We start from the raw sequence: 12,891 nt of genomic DNA, 5'->3' as shown, positions 1-12,891 counted from the left end.
TCCAGAAAGAAACAATTCAGAATATCGAGGAGCTATAGTCATGATCACATAGGACCTTGCAGCTTCCACATTAAAAGATTGGAGGGATTGGAATATGATATTCCATAAGGCAAAGGAGCTGGGACTACAAACAAGGAACAATTACTCAACAAAGTTGAGCATAATATTTCAAGCAAGGACATGGACATTCAATGAAATAAGGGATTTCCAGACCTTCCTGATGAAAAGGCCAGAGCTTAATAGAAAATTCAATCTTCCAACACAAATCTCTAGAGAGTCATATAAAGGTAAATAGAAGGTAAAATAAAATGAATTTGTTATTCAATGTAGACAAACTGTTTACATCTCTATAAGGGAAGATAACACTTGCTAATCTTGAGAATTGTATATTTATTGTGATATATAAAAGGGATATACATAGATAGAGGCAGTGTTTATAAAGCAATTCATGTAATGATAAAAATGTGATTTAAGGGTGCTATGAGATTGTAACAGAAGTTGGGGAAAGAAGGAGGCAGAAAAAGATAAATTACATCACAGGAAAAGGAAGAAAAATATATTACAGTAAAGGGAAAGAGGGAAGGAAAATGAGCATTGTTTTTTATTTACTCTCATTTGATATGGTTCAAGGAAGGAACAACAAACTCAGTTAAATATAGAAATTCAACTAGCTCTCCAGACAGTAGGAGGGGAAAGGGGAAAGAAAAGGGATGGGAGGCTAAAAGGGAGGGAAGAAGTACTAAGGGAAAAAGGGAATAAGAGGCAGGGGGGTGAAAGAAGAGAGGGAAGACTGAGGGAGGTAGTGGTCGAAAATTCAAACTCTATTATGGAGGTGAAGGGAGAAGAGAGAACTAAAAGTATAAAAGGGAGGAAACAGGATGAAGAGAAAGACACACATAGCAATCATAACTGTGAATGTGAATGGGATGAACTCTCCCTTAAAATGGAGTTGGAGAGCAGAATGGATTAAAAACCATAATCCAACTATATGTTGTTTACAAGAAACACATTTGAAACAGGAGGATATACACAGGGTAAAGGTAAAAGGTTGTAGCAGAATATATTGTGCTTCAGCTGATAAAAAAAAAAGAAGGGGTAGTGATCCTAATCTCAGATGAAGCAAAAGCAGAAATAGATCTAATCAAAAGAGTAAGCAAGGAAACTCTATCCTGCTAAAAATCACCATAAACAACAAAGCAATATCATTACTAAACATATATGCTCCAAGTGGTATGCCATCCAGATTCTTAGAGAAGAGGTTAAGGCAGTTACAGGAAGAAATAGATAGCAAAACTATACTTGTGTGGAACTTACCCTTTCTGAACTTGATAAGTCCAAACTTAAAATAAATAAGAAAGAAATTAAGGAGGTGAATAAAACTCTTGATAAGGTAGATATGAAAGATCTCTGGAGAAAATTGAATGGGGATAGAAAGGAAAACACATTTTTCTCAGCAGTACATGGCACACATGCAAAAATTGACAATGTACTTGGGCATAAAAACCTCACAGTCCAGTGCAGAAAGGCAGAGATAGTCAAAGCATCCTTCTCAGATCATAATGCACTAAAAATTATATGTCGCAAAAGGCCATGGAAAGATAAACCAAAAATTATATGGAAACTAAATAATCTAATCCTAAAGAATGAGTGGATTAAACAACAAATCATAGAAACAATCAACAACTTCATTCAAGAAAATGACAATAATGAGACAACCTAACAAATCTTATGGGATACTACAAAAGCAGTTCTTAGGGGAAGTTTTATATCTTTGAATGTCTACATGAATAAAATAGAAAAAGAGAAGGTCAATGAAATGGATGTGCAGCTGAAAGAGCTCAAAAAAGAACAAAATAAAAATCACCAAGTAAATACCAAATTAGAAATACTGAAAACCAAAGGAGACATTAATAAATTGAAATTAAGAAAACTATTGAACTGTGATAATTGAACTGTAATAACAATAAATAAAACTAAGAGTTGGTTTTATGAAAACAAAAACCAATGAAATTTAAAAACCTTTGGTCAAATTGTTTAAAAAAAAGAAAGAAAAAAACAGATTACCAATATCAAAAATTCAATGAATGAACTCACCTGTAATGAGGAGGAAACTAAAACAATAATTAGAAATTACTTTGCCCAAATATATGCCAATAAATTCCACAATGTAAATGAGATGGATGAATATTTTTAAAAAATATAAGTTGCCCGTGTTAACAGAAGAGGAAGTTGAATATTTAACCCCATCTCAGAAAAAGAAATTGAATAAGTCATTAATGAACTCCCTAGAAAAAAAATCACCAGGGTCAGATGGATTTGCAAGTGAATTCTATCAAACCATTAAAGAACAGTTAATTTCATTGTTTTATAGACTATTTGAGAAATTTGGCAAACAAGGAGTCCAATGAAATTCTTTTTATGATACAAATGTGATTCTGATACTTAAACCAGGAAGAGCTGAATTACAATTCTAGCTAAATTAATTAATTTATTAAAAGTCATACCAATTAAACTACCAGATAAATATTTTCTAGAGCTAGAAAAAATAGTATCAAAATTCATCTGAAAGAACAAAAGGTCCAGAATATAAAGAGAAATAATGAAAAGAAATGCTAGGGAAGGTGGCCTAGCTCTACCATATTTTGAATTTTATTAAAAAGCAGCAATCATCAACACTATTTAGTACTGGGTAAGAAATAAATGGTAGACCAATGGAATAGGTTAGGTATTCAAGACATAGTATTCAACGAATATAGCAATCTACTGTTTGATAGACCAGAGGACACCAGCTTCTGGGATAAGAAATCAATGTTTGACAAAAATTGCTGGGAAAACTGGATAACAGTGTGGCAGAAACTGGGCATAGGTCAATACCTGATACATGATCTAGGTATAAAGATTGATATTATAAACAAATTAGGGAAGTAAGGAATAGTGTATTATTAGATTTATGGAGAATGGAGAAATTTTTGACTGAATAAGAGATGAACAGCATTATGAAGTACAAAATGGATAATTCTGATTAAATTAAATTGAAAAGTTTTTGCACAAACAAACCTAATGCAACCAAGATTAAAAGGGAAGCAGAAAACTACGAAAAAACTTTTGCCACTAGTGTGTGTGATAAAGGCCTCATTTCTAAAATATATAGAGAATTGAATCAAACGTACAAGAACACAAGTCATTCCTCGATTGATAAATGGTCAAAGGATACGTACAGAAGAGTAAGAAAAATAGTTAAATAACTCAATCTCAGAAAAAGAAATTGAAAAGGCCATCAACGAACTCTTTAGGAAAAAATCTCTAGGGCCATATGGATTTACAAGCAAATTCTATGAAACATTTAAAGAACGGTTAATTTTAATAGTATATAGATTGTTTGGGGAAATTGATGAGGAAGAAGTCCTACTAAATTCTTTTTATGATACAAATATGGTGCTGATAAACTGAGAAGAGCCAAAAGAGAGAAAGAAAATTATAGACCAATTTCCCTAATGAACATAGATGCAAAATTTTAAATAAGATATTAACAAAACATTACAGCAATTTATCTTAAGAATAATGTATTTTGATCTAGTAGGATTTGTACCAGGAATGCAGGGCTAGTTCAATATTAGGAAAATTGAAAACACTGGATAGTCCTTAAAATGATAAGTAGCATCTACCTAAACCCATCAGGAAGCATTATATATAATGGGGACAAGCTAGATGAATTTCCAGTAAGATCAGGGATGAAAACAAAGATGTCCATTATCATTACTGTTATTCAACATGGTGCTAGAAATGCTAACATTAACAATAAGTGAAGAAAAAGAAATTGAAGGAATTAAAATAGGCTAAGAAGAAAGCAAATTATCACTCATGATGATATCCAAAGAGAATTCTAGAGAATCAAGTAAAAAATTACTTGAAATAATAAACAACATTGGCAAAGTTGCAGGATACAAAATAAACCCACATAAATCATTTGTGTTTCTATATAACATTAACAAACTCAACTGCAAGATACAGAAATAAGAGAAATCCTATATAAAGATGCTGTAGACACTATGAGTTATTTGGGAGTCTACCTTCCAAAAGAAACCCAGGGACTATATGAATACAATTACAAAGTACTTTTTGCTCAAGTAAAGTCAGATTTAATCACTGAAAAAAAATCAGTTCCTTATGGGTAGGCCTAGCTAACATAATAAAAATGATAATTCTACCTAAAGTAATTTACTTATTCAATGCAATACCAATCAAATTAACAAAAAACTATTTTATAGAGCTTGAAAAAATAATTTCAAAGTTCGTTTGAAAGAACAAAAGATCCAGGATATCAAGGGAAATGATAAAAAGAAACATTAGGGAAGGTGGCCTAGTCACACCAGATCTTAAATTGTATAATAAAACAGCACTCATCCAAACTGCTCGGTACTGGGTAAGAGATAGGGGGATAGATCAGTGGAGTAGATTAGGTACACAAGTCACAGTCGTCAATGACAATAGCAGTCTACTGTTTGATAAACCCAAGAATCTCAGCTTCTAGGATAAGAACTTGCTGACTGACAAAAACTTCTGGGAAAACTGGAAAATACTGTGCCAGAAAGTGGGCATAGATCAATGACTGACACCTTATACCAGAATAAAGTGCAAATGGTATATGATCACAGTATAAATGCTGATATTATAAATAAACTAGGGGAGCAAGGAATAGTTTATTTGTGAGATTTATGAAGAATGGAGGAATTTGTGAACAAACAAGAGATAGAGTACATTATGAATAAATAACTCTGATTACATTAAAATGAAAAGCTTTTGCACTATCAAAGCCAATGCATCCAAGATTAGGAGGGAAGCAGAAAACTGGGGATTTTTATACCTAGTGTCTGTGGAAAAGGCCTCATTTTTAAAATATCTAAAGAACTGAGTAAAATTTACAATAAAAGCCATTCCCCCAACGATAAATATTCAAAGGACATGAACAGGCAGCTTTCAGAGGAAGAAATTAAATCTATCTATAGTCATATGAAAAAATGCTCTAAATCACCATTGATTAGAGAGATGCAAATGAAAACCACTCTGAAGTACCACATTACACGCATCAGATTGGCTAGTATGACAAAACAGGAAAATGATAAATGTTAGATAAGATGTGGGAGAGTTGGAGAACTAATTCATTGTTGATGGAGCTGTGAACTGATCCAACCATTCTGCAGAATTTGGAACCATGCCCAAAGGGCTATAAAAATGTGCATACCCCTTGACCCAGCAATATCTCTTCTAGGGCTGCATCCAAAAGAGATCATAAAAATGGAAAAAAGAACCCACATGTACAAAAATATTTATAGCCATTTTTTTGAGGTGACCAAGACCTGGAAATAGAGGGGATGCCCATCAATTGGGGAATGACTGAACAAGCTGTCTTATAAATGTGATGGAATACTATTGTATATATTGTGTGTATATTGTAATACTATATCTTACTATATAAGAAATGATGAACAGGTGGACTTCAGAAAGTCCTGGAAAGACTTATATGAACTGATGTTAAGTGAAGTGAGCAGAACCATGAGAACATTATACACAGTAACAACCACAGTATGGGAGAACTGCTTTTGATAGACGTAGCCCTTCCCAGAAATGCAAGGACTTAAAACATTCTCAAAGAACACTTGAGGCAAAATGCCATCCACATCCAGAGAAAGAACTATGAAATTGGAATGCAGAATGAAGAAGATTATTTTCTCTTGTGTTTTGTTTTGTGTTGATTTATCTCATGGTTTCTTCCATTCATTTTAAACCTTCTATGCAACATGACTAATATGAAAATGTGTTTAATAAAAATGTATATGAAGAAGCCATATAAGATTGCATACTATATTGGGGAGGGAGGGGGAGAAAATTCGAAATTTATCAAAATGATTGTTGAAAACTGAAAACATACAAATTAATAAATTGAGGGGAAAAGAGTTAAAAATGTACATTTCTGAAAGAATATTCGTTGCTCATGGATTAGCCATAACAATATAATAAATATGGTACTATTAAAATTAATTTATACATTTAATGTAATCAGGCTACTAATAGTATATAACAAAATTCATTGGGAAAACATAAAACCTAGAATATCAAAGGAAATGATGAAAAGAATTAGAGATAAAAGGGAAATAGCACTTCCAGAGGTCAAACTACATTAGAAAACAACAGTCCTAAGAACTATTTGGTATATGTTTTTAAAAGTGGAAAAACAGATCAATTAAACAGACAAGACAATAGTAATTCACCAATAGTAGAAATCAATAGCTCAGTATTTGATAAAGCAGAAACTTAAGTTACTTAAGGAAAATCTCCATATTTGAATACACTGCAAGAAAATAGGAAAGCAGATGGGCAGAAATTAAGTTTACACTAACACCTTATACTATACTTCATAATACATTCCAAATGTATACGTGACCTTAATATTTAAAGATTATACAAAAAATAAAAGAGAAACTGATGAGAAACCTCTCATAGCAACAGTAAGAGATATGGTCATAAACAGGAGATAGAGGTAAGTACAAAGGATAAAACAGATAAACTTCATTACTTGAAACAAAAAGGATTGTGCATAGACAACCTTGATGAATCTAGGATGAGAAAGGAAATGATTGAATGGGGGAAAATGTGTGCGCACATGCGTGTGTGTGTGTGTGTGTGTGTATGTGTGTGTGTGTGTGTGTGTCTGTAAGCCACTGCCCAGTAGATAAATGGTGATCAAAGGATACAAGCAAACAGTTCTCAAAAGAAGAGCTACAATGTATTCATAATCACATGAAAAAATATTAAAAATAACTAACAAAAGAAATGCAAATTAAAAAAAACACAACTCTGTACTTTCGCATTACACCCTGCCAGTTTGTAAAAGTGATAATAGCAACAGTGATGTTAGAGGTGTTGTGGAAAGTTAACCACAGTCATATACCATTTGTGAAGCTATAATATTGAACAACCATTTTGGAAAGCAATTAGGAATTATGCAAATGAAGTGATTACAATGTCAATATCTTTTGAACCAGAAAGAACATTGCCAAGTTTATACTTCAAAGAAGTAATCAATGAGGAAAAAGTTTTTATATGATGCAAAATATATGTAGCCAAACTGTTCCTGTTAGCTAAGCACTGGAAAGAAAGTAGTTGTCCATCATCTGGGGAAAGGTTAATCAAATTGTAATGCATGAATTCACTGGAATACTGCTGTGCTCTAAGAAATGAGGTATATGATGAATACAGAGAAGCCTGGAAAGGTATAGATGAACTGATGAAGTGTGAATTATTCAGAGACAAGGAAACAAGAACAGCACAACAAAAAATCAAAAATAAATGTAAAAAAAAAATAAAGATCAAGTTGGACTTGAATAAAATAATATAAGACATCACTAACATACCCCTTTGTGGAGGTGAGAGCTTCACTGGTATTACTCATTGCATATGTTTTTGTACTTTTTCATTGTGCAGATAAGTTGTGATGACTTTTTTTTCCTCTCTATAAAAGAAAACTCCACTGGTTATCATATGTCATGGTTCTTGGGGAAGGGGAGAGGAAAATATACGTGGGATACTAAGGTGATATAAGAAAGAAAAAATATCAGTAAAATTATTTTTTAAAAAATAAATATGTATGTGGGGAAAAAAAGAGATGGACAGGCCTCATGGTGTGGGGGGATAGGTTCCCACTGTGAGAAATTTATAAGAGAACGTAAGAGTTATACAGATCTTATAAGTATGCATGAACATTTCCCTCATTGGAATGAATAATCATGCAATAAGATTACAGATCTATTTTAAAATTTGAGCAGTTAAGATATATTTTGATCTTTTGATCTTGACAACAGTCATTTCTAGATCTTTATCTTAGCACTTCATAAATCAAATTCTCCTACACCACAATGAAAAGTATTTTAGCCAAAAAAAAACAACCTAATAAAATGGTTGTATGCAATAATATATACAGCGTACTCATGTAGTACCCTAACATTTTCCATGTGACCAAGAATGATTATTATAATATTTAGAATTTGACTTCCCCTTAATATTCTATTCATTTGCTTTACTAGATCCATGAAAATATTATTGTGCTGATTAATGAATATGGTATATATTGAAGAAATCTATGAGCTACACCACTACCAAATACTACAACTATATTAAATGGATCAGACTTCTGACTCATCTTTAAATGGTCCAATTAATCCAAAATTTAGAACATTGGCAGATTAATGAATCACTCTTCAGTAAGGAAATTTGCATGACTGCTGCCTGTGCACTTCTCTAGACCTCTCAACAGCATTCAACTGAAATAAAATGACAGTTTCATTAGCGCAGACCACAGTCATCTGTCACTAGTGCTTGCACTGGTACCCAGGGATGCTAACAGCTGCATCTATACAAAATGAAGTTCAGAATCACAGGGAGAGGTGGTGGGTAATAGGGGCAGTGAGGATAGATTTTACTGATTACAAAAATAAATAAAGTCTTTCTGGAAGGTACCTGAAATTTTCCTTCTGGAAGACTTCAGTGCGCACAGGCTGAAAACCAGTTTTTGGTCCTTAAATGTCCTCTTTGTCACTGACTTATGATGTACCAAAAGTCTGTTGATGAGAAGAGTGAAAGGACGCACTTCTTCTACAATCTGTCTTCTAAGTGGATTTCAAATTTTGTCACCTTTAATTAAATTCTAAAAGAAACTAAAAATGAGATTTCTCCCTTAGTTTGTGAAGTCAGCCAAGAAATTCACTGACAAATTCAATCAATATAAATCAGCAAATTAGATAATTCAGCTGATAAGGCCCCTTCTTTATTTTTTTTCTTTTTACAGAGCTTTTGAAGATAGATATTTTTTTTTTGTTTAACTGGTACAACCCTCCCCCTATTCTCCAATAAATTTTAGAGTTTGGTACTTCACTGAGGAAAATTCATTGGTGTACACAAATTGTGGGAAAGGTATTAAGATGAAGAACACTGGATTTGAAAAGAATATAGGATTTATTCCTAACTCTACTATATATTACTTATTTTATCTTAAGAAAGACTTTGTCTAACTGGGCCTCATTTTTCACAATTGTAAAAATGGGGTTTGAATTATATGATGTCACAAGTTCCCTTCAAGTCTAGATGGAATATGTACATGTATACATCCAATGTGGAATGAGTGGGAGGAGAAGGTTCCACTTCTTTCCTATTAATTTATAAATAGTTAGAATAAGGCTACTTTTAGAATACTGTTTCAAGTGTTGATCACAGTCATAACTGTCAATATTTTTCTGCCAATTTCTTTGCTCTGGTCAGAATGGCATATGTTCTCTGAAATCTAAGCTGGAAGTGTGAAAATTCAATTTCCCCTCTCTCTGCACCCAAGGAGGAGCACGCGGGAGATTTTCTTCTCAAGGAAGGGTTGTTGCAATCCATGTTTCTGGAATATGTGAAAGATTTGAACTTACTTAACTCATATTTCGAGAGCTACTTGAATTAAGGTTCAGAACTAACGAGGACTCCTATCTATATCATATAAACAGAATGATTCAGAAGTTCACCTCAACCATTACAGATTATTGGGGACATTATACATTAATTTTGATATCAGGAAAATTCTCTCTGGCAATTCTGGGGAAAAAGATGTCCTGTTGGCTACATAATTATCTTAATGCTCTCACTTAATATCTCTGGGAAGTAAAGAGCCAGCTGCCCAATTTAAGGTTCTGGGCAAAATGCTACATCCTCTAGTGAGTAATATTCCAAGGCAGTTCATTGTCTGGAACTCTCAAAATAACCCCATTTTGCACATGACTGATATTACTGCTCCCAAATGGAAACTCTTATTTAGCAACCCTGCTTTTCTAAAGCTTCTGCATTCTCTTTCAGATCTCAAAGTTTGGGCAAAGTAGACACAAAGAAGTTCATTTGTTAGCTTTCTTTGAGCATATGGTCATGGTTTTCTGAAATATATATTTTTAGGTCTATTATATTCCTAGACAATGTATAATTTCTACCCCACTTAGGTCTGATAATTTTTTTTTTAGGAAATCCACTTTGCCTTTATTTATAAGGCATACAATACTTTGCAAATATTTTCTTTCTCACTTATAACCTCTCCTAAACTACACACACATACACATACACCCAACACACACTTCAAATGTGTTTTTGTATAGCAAGAGAGAGAGAAACACAGAGATTTAAATATATACACATTTATTTAAAATCCATTTTCTTCTTTAAAGACTATTTCAAACAGAATTCCAAACCACAAACAGCTTACTTGCCTCATTCATGCTGAAAACCTTCTTACTTGTGCTAAACTAAGACCATCACAAAATCGGTAGAGACTTAACTCTCACTGGATGAAATTCCATCCTGGTGGAACTACCAGGGTGACCATTTTACCTACTCTGCATGCTTGATACATCTCTTTGGAACAATAAACAACAACAATAATGGTAATCATAATGACTCCTCTCAAAATCCACTTATCATCCATAGAGTGGAGAGGTTAGGAGGTGGTGGCAAAATGGGAAAATATCAACTAGTGTATACAACAGAGATTTTGTGTACCTTGAAACTTATGGTATACTTGAATATATGACAAGAACCATAAATTACTTGAAAATGAGGCTCCTGCACCATTCTATATTGCCTGTAACATCCAGGTCAGTATGGTAGAACTATCCTCAAATGTCAAAAGAAAAGAAAGAGTGGTATCAAATTTCAGGCTAGCTCTACTCAAAAGTGTCATGATGATCAGGTTAATCTGGAAGATACCACAAAAACTTTAGAACAAATCAGAAATGACACCATCACCTGTTCTAGAAATGCTTAAGTGCAAATGCTGCTCACCATGAAAGTTGGAAAATTGTGAATGTGTATGAAATATTTTGAAAATGAATGCTTTTACTATGCTTTAGTAGCATCTCATAAAATTGGAAATAGAAACTACCACCTATCAGTATTCCATACTGCTTTTTGTCATCAATAGTCTCAACTCCAAGTTATACAATAATGGTGACCAGTGCTGAGCTATCATAACAGTATCCCTTAGCCTAGATTATATAAGATAAAAGATGAAATCAAGGTACTATTAAAATATGAAGAGAGAAAAATTAAAGAACTGTAGGTCTCTGAAAATCATCACTCAATGCCTTTTTGTGGCTAACAACATGAACTCAATTAGCAGAGCAATTGTAACAAAACAGAGCAATTCAAAAAGCCTTGTATCTTTTATAACCATCTATAAGAAAGTGTTCAAAAAAAAAAACATTCCAGACCTACCTATTGCCACACATGACAGTAGTAAGAACCAAGGGAAGAAAAGTAAAGTGATCAGGGATTGACTCTAAATGCAGGTATCAAATGCCATCAGCACTGAAGGAATTTGATATATCAATTAAAAGTCTGCAGGAAAATATTGAAAATTATAAAAATACCTAATTACTATGCATAATAGAAAACCTGAATCTCATATTGCTCAATTAAAAGCAAAAGCAAGTAAAAATGTATAAAAAGGAAGCCAGAAAAAACAAGCTTACAAGAAATTACATATTCCTTTAATCAGTAACTAAAAGCAATGGCAAAAGATTAAGCCTATACAAAGAGTAAAAATCAAAGTGCAAAGACTATAAGCATTTCAATAACTTCACTATCAAGATTTAAGTAATAAAGAAATCAGAAGTGAAGGAGAATCTATGATGAAGAAGAATATGGAAATTTTCTATTCAACTGTATGGTTGCCAGAAGAGCAATATAAGAAAAATGGGAAGTTGGGTCAAATGAGAAACAATTTCTACTAGTAATTAATATATTGTATGGTAGAATGATTATGTCAAGACGGGTGACAAACTCTAGCCTCTCTGCAGAACCGGAAAGTGGCAGAGCCAGATAAGATAGTTATTCATTTAAACACTTGACAATGTAGTGTCACATGAATAAGGAGAAAAATACTTTAGCAGCTCAGAATGCATTATACTACCATAATGTATATTTTGCCTCCCACACGGATATGTCCAAGAAGCTCCAAATGAGTTTTCCTACTTTTTTTCTGTTGTTATCATAGATTTGAATTTTAAAAAGAAGAACCCTTATATTCAAATGAAGGCTTTAAATGGAAATGGAATTTTTTTTTTAAAAGAAGCGCGTCTGGAATCACTATTTTCTAAAAATACCATAAGCTCTTTTCTCACATCTTATCAATGCTCAGAAAAGAACTAGTCTGCTTGGTATTGAGGTTTTATACTCAAAACATAACCTCTGAAAAAGACTGCCTGTCACTTTTTGAGTAGTTATCTAGATAAAATTATAATACTACAGATGGAAAACATTTGATAGGGTGAAATACTGTACTGAATATATCTCTTTTTTACATCTAAAAGTCTGGGCTTCAAATCATGCTCAGGCTACTCATCTAACAGAGAAAACATAGCTAATGAGCTTTAAGTAAATCAGCCAATCAACATTTATGAAGCACCTAATTTGGGCCAGATATATATATATATATATATATATATATATATATATATGGAATGTTCTGTGACTGGCATTCATAGGACAAATATCATTGCAAAACAAGGACAGAGTTCTCAAGTTTTCACAGCATATTGAGGTTCTTTTTTTAATGAAATTCGTTTAAATTGTTTAAAGGGCTATTTTAATGTCATGTGACATTGGTAGAAGTTAATTTGATTCATTCTCTTGCTAAAAGTTTATATGAGGGATTTTATTTTTAAAGTTGTGGCATATCAGTAAGAACAGATTTTAGAAACAATAATGTGATACTTATGGATACTGACCAATGAGGGTTCAGTCCCAGAAGTATGTACAGATATCCTCTGTCTACTACCAATCTAATGCACAGAATTTTGAAAACTAGTTTCTAAT

The sequence above is a fragment of the Notamacropus eugenii genome, chromosome 5 (assembly GCF_028372415.1).
Source record: "Notamacropus eugenii isolate mMacEug1 chromosome 5, mMacEug1.pri_v2, whole genome shotgun sequence".
NCBI lineage: Eukaryota > Metazoa > Chordata > Mammalia > Diprotodontia > Macropodidae > Notamacropus > Notamacropus eugenii.
Note: the sequence above shows the minus strand (reverse complement) of the source record.